Source organism: Ochlerotatus camptorhynchus, unplaced genomic scaffold (assembly GCF_037179485.1).
Source record: "Ochlerotatus camptorhynchus isolate MF236.1 unplaced genomic scaffold, CSIRO-AGI_Acam_v1.1 ptg000428l, whole genome shotgun sequence".
In the NCBI taxonomy this organism is placed as follows: domain Eukaryota; kingdom Metazoa; phylum Arthropoda; class Insecta; order Diptera; family Culicidae; genus Ochlerotatus; species Ochlerotatus camptorhynchus.
Genome location: NW_027040914.1, coordinates 1,279,660 through 1,285,083, shown reverse-complemented (window position 1 = coordinate 1,285,083; position 5,424 = coordinate 1,279,660). Strand labels below are relative to the sequence as shown.

Below are 5,424 nucleotides of genomic sequence, written 5' to 3'. Positions count from 1 at the left end.
TTTCCCAGGATGCTTTCTTGAACTGGCTGCGTTTGTATTAGATTAGATTAGATTAATTTATATAGAATTCTGAAAATTATTGCGGTGCTAATTTTTCTGTTATATGCATGAAATATTGTTGCTACAGTTGATTACTGGAATAACCCACTTGTGCAAATCGATTTTAGTCTCATTCTATGTATTATACATAGTGTCGGATCCACCACTGTGCACTAGTTTATAGACCAAAAATTAACCGAAAGTTTTGAGCAACATTTCGCTTAATTGGTGAATTTCCAGATCGTTCAAAACATATGCTACCATAGCATGCACCGAATTAGATTGAGCGAATAAGATTCCTTGGCCCACCAAAGCAATAGTTCATATTAAGATTTCCACTATGAACTGGATGCGGATCTCGTTCAGATGGAAGCTGCTTACAGGATTGCGGAGGAGAAAGCACTTTTTATAAATGACGACCATGAGAGTAACTCAAAGTTGAGGTGGAATCGAGTCAAATTTGCACAAAAATTTGGGTTACGGATGGGTTAAATTTTCCTCGAACATCTGGAAATCGATAAAATTACTACTCAGTATACGAGGATACTTATGAACTGAGTAAAGTTTTCATTGATTTTCCCGATAGTCGACATAATTTTCGAGGAAAATCGAAGGGTATTTTACTCATCCTCCTTAACAGTTTTGATTTGCAATCGACTCAGTTTTGAGTTACTCTCATCAGTTGTGCATCCGTTGGTGATAATTTTCAATTTGTGATAGATGGTGACGAAATCCGTTCGGAAGAGATCTATGGTGGATAATTACACTACAATCACATGTCCCTCCTCAAAACAGGTCAAAACAATGGGTGAACAATTTTGCGCCTAAAAATGCATGCAGCTGCAAACAAACAACCAACAATGCCGGCTCGGAAACAATGCTTGATCGCATTAACTTTTGCATTCACCAAAAATCACCTCATCAAGTGTTGTGACACGCACACACACACACACACTTCCGATCCGATGACTGTTCCGTGCCATCGAAGTGCGGTAGCGTTACTGTTTCCCCCCGGTGTCCTTACTCCCCAATGGCAAGCGCCTAATGAACGTGCACAATGCAAAAATTTTGCGTCGATAATCCGCGGATGGCAGTGTGTATACTGCATGTGTCATTAATACCGTTCGATTCATTTCCAGGCGCAAAAGTGTGCAACGAAAAAAAAAATGCATTCAGAAAAGTTTCCTTTTAGCTCTCTCAAATGGCATAACACACTGAGACGGGCACAAAGGGGGTGGCGAACGAGCTAATTTAAGCGGCCCCACGACAAAAACTGCATCGATCCTGTCGTTGGCGAGCATTGTCAAATCCAGTGTTGCATTGATGGATCAATGGGGAAAAAAAGCTGAATTCCGGCTTGGCTCGCTCCCGCAGCATTCCTATGATGTTATAGAACCATGGCCTGGGAGGACTAAACCGATGCAAAAGCATCCATCGCGAAACAATGCAACCGATAAACGGATCAAATTTGGAGCGGCTTTGTTCGGTGTGTATCATCTCATCATCAGCCAGTTTCCGTTGCACAAATTTACTCAGCGAAAGGCGGAATCGAATCACCGCGTGGTGGATTTTGGGAATTGGGACGGTTGTTCATACAATAGTCGGTTCCATGGCAAGCGCGAACTGTCAACTGATGCAGTGTGTCGCCGATGTATAGTTTTGATGGATTAATTGTTGTATTTTTTGCTCAACATTGAAGGGGTGTGTTTTGGGACATTGTGTGGGGACATTTGCGTTTTTATTGTGATAATAATGCAGTTGATATAGATGAATTAGCGGCTAATCGATCGACAGTCAAATTGTTCTAATTGTGGGATATATTAAATCACAAATGCGCCTATAAACGCTCCAGAGTTGCTTGAAATTTGATCATTTTGTGAAAAATACAGTCAGGAAAGCAGATATCGCGGAGGGCTGAGCTGTGGCTGTAGATCATGATTTAGACTTGTTGAATACTACGTAACCTCCATAAGACTTGCAATGTTACTTGCGATATGACCAAATGTGAATCTTCAGTGGAGCAAATGGCCAACATAATTGACTTCCATCTTAGGTGGCTGCTTGCCTTTAAATATTGCCACCAATGTATCGGGCATCGAATGCTGATGCAGTTTCAAGTTTGCTTCTCTTGACTTCCGAAAAGTGCCATCCGGTCATAGAGCAAGCTGCGCTTGTGTGTAAAATACCCATCCTGGCAACCCGGTATTTCTGACACCTTGAATGTTTTGGTTTGAAATCGTAAGGATAAATCTAAGAGAAGAGGTGACAATACGGGGGCGAAAATGAACCACTTTTCTGTCAAACGTGAACCAGCTCCTGATTGGCCGATTTCATGTGCGTAAGATAGAAATAGAGACAGATAAAGATAGAGATAGAGATAGAAATAAAAGAGGAAGAAGCCAATTGTCACCTCTTCCTCTTAGGGATAGATGGTAGAGTCGGTGTATAATGAGTCACGCCAAGAGTGAAGCCAAGTCTACCTATTGAACTGTCAAACCGGCTACCTATCGTGCAAAGTAAACAAACATTACGATGCTACGAAAGGTCCACGAAAGGTATTGCAATAAAATATAAAATATATTTGAAGAAATGATCATAAACACATAGTGAGCATTAAATTGTCATGGGATATGTTTGGTAATGATCAGTAGTGAAAATTTCTACTCTTTTTTGATAAGATAATTTGACAAAATCACTGATATAATGATTCACTACAGACGCTATTTTTTCTCGCTAGAAGTCATTTGAAGTTGATGTTGAAGTCCTCTGTTGCCAAGTGAAAAGAAAAGGAATCTTTCGAAAACCGTGATGCGAGTTCAACTGTTTTTCTCTTGGCGTGACTCATTATACACCGACTCCAATAAATGGGATTGAGGATGACGCGGGAAGTGGCGAGTGTGCAAAATTTTGGTGTGTGTTCATATGATAATAAAAGTCCTGTGTTTTAGGCTTTTATAATGCCCTCAAAAGCAGACTAAAAACCTCGTCTTTCGTGATGTGAAAAGCAACGGTCTATCAGCGGCGGAAAGAGTTGAAACCGGTGGGAAGCATTGTTGGTGACCGACTATAGAGGATGATAAATAGACTTCTTTAGTTTCTTTTGTTTGATTTGCAGCATTATTTGAATTAAGGGTACTAGTGGGGTCTGATGAACTGCCTCTTTCTCTTGAGCCCACTCTAGAACCTAAATTTCATATTTTGATCTATAAGTGAACTGCTGGTCTGAGTTCCTCTGGTATATTCAATTAGAGGATGTTCCTGAATATACAGTCAAACAACACGTAGTTTGTGCTGTGATATGATTGGTAACAAAAGAGATGTGTGATTTCGCATTCCTTTTTGTTGCTCGGTATGACCTCAATCAGGCGTGATTTATTGTTTGGTTGGTGTGATGAGCTACGCTTTTGTTTACGCGAGTGTGGTTCATTTTCGGAAGGAATAGATGCCGTGATCGCGATCGAACCCGCAAGGTTTGCAGAACAGAACTGAATTCACAAGCAAGCTAAAGCACAAGCAACACAACTAGATTAAATATGTATTCCTGAGGCAGCCGCAGCCTACAGCACATCTATTACCTTTATAGTCGCTCTATGTGGTTTATTAAAAAAAAAATAGATTGTTACTACTTCTACATGCTTATTTCATTTCAACATTTGCAACTGTTCATACGGTCTTTAATACCATGTTCATGTAGCAAACACCTTTATTAACATAATAAATGCAACCCCTTTTGCAAGGGATGCAAATCTAGACTCATCCCTGCCCTAACACGATTAAACCGACTACAACAGTTTGAACAAACAACGTGACAGGGCTGCAAGCGCACGAAGGGTGCCGTAGCAACAAATATTGCTTCGTGCAAAGGGTTCGCCCTGAAATCTACGGAACATCTTCGACCAATCCCTCCCTCCTGACCGGGAAAGTGTGCAATCAGTTCAATTTCTGTTCCGAACATCGAGGGGGAGATTTCTCAAGAGTCATTATGTGATTACGGGCATTAGAGAGATAACGGAAATCGGAAAGCAGTCCACTCTTTCTAACGAGAGTTTAATGAAGTCAAGAAGTTTATTCACGATTGTGTTTTCGAAAAAAAATATGTAAAGTTTAATTATTATGGTTTTTAACTAGCAATAATCGCACCTCGGATGAACCTCATTGGTTACGATATCGCCACTGCGCAAAGCTAATTATTATGGTAATAGTTGCTGAAATATGAAACTGACATTAGAAACAGTTGTTACCCGTCACATTAATTAAAATTTCTACCTATGTCTTTGAACCAATCTTCTGGAAGAGATGCAATTTCATCCTTAATGTGTTCCATCTTTTCTTGCTCATTGATCTCACAACTGGAACACGAATGCTGAGCTTCATCGTTGATGTCATAAGAAGCTAATATCAATAGAGATTGGAGAAAGTCAGTGGGAATGGGGGTTCACACAAATTTTAAAAATTTGATCAGATCAAGGCTCAAGATGGAAGTCATTTACGTTTGACTTTCGATACATACCATTCTATGGAAATTCTTGAATCATAAAATGAGTCTTTTCAAGAGTGAAACATGCGAAGTGGCTCTAATGTTGGCCTGGATTTAAAGACTGTGCCCACCTATAAAAATCTCTTGTTCTTAAATTATTCGTAGAACAATGCGCCATCTGGACAATAAAAATTGATATTTTTGGTTGCTAGTGAAGCATTGAGGTTATACATGAAGCATAGGGATTCTTAGGACTGTTCTATTGCGTTCAGGACAGTAGTGAGAGGAGCTTCAGAATACTTTCAAGAAACGTAGGGAGGCTCCAAGAACTTTAGGGAAGATCAGAAAAATCTTAGGACCAGTGCTGTGTTCCTAAAATTTGAGCTAAGTAGTCGCACACAATTGACCTGCGCCCTTAAAATATAAATATGCCTAAAAAACGATACGTCCGCCCCTGACGTTGATGACATTGTTTCAAATAGTGTATTATCTGGTACGTTGCAAAACATTTGCACTTTATCGCAAAGCACCGTACTATACAGGTGGCGAAGGTGGCATTTGCCATACATCAAAAAACCGGGGGTCTCTTTAAATTATTCTAAGTTTCTAAAAGTTCGGTCAATAAGCACCATCATTTTTGTTTTCTTATATATCTAATATCATACTTGACTTTCTCCAAATTTCAGGAAAAATCTTGAACCATTTCTAGAAATTTTCCTAAACATTCGTTTGCAAAACCTCGAGCAACACAAAGTGCGAGACTAAATAAAGGGATGATTATGGATATAATTATACTTAAATTAAAAAAATACAAATAAAAAGTTACCGAACTATGGATTTGTTTCATGCATTTAACTCAGAATATCTCTGGCGTTTTACAAATCATTATAAATTTGGTTTATTCGTTG

The 5,424-nt window shown here is 39.3% G+C and overlaps 1 pseudogene; it reads right to left on the bottom strand.

The window, feature by feature from the left end:
* Nucleotides 1-4,073: 4,073 nt before the first annotated feature.
* LOC135711255 (U4 spliceosomal RNA) lies at nucleotides 4,074-4,224 on the bottom strand (annotated as a pseudogene).
* Nucleotides 4,225-5,424: the final 1,200 nt, after the last annotated feature.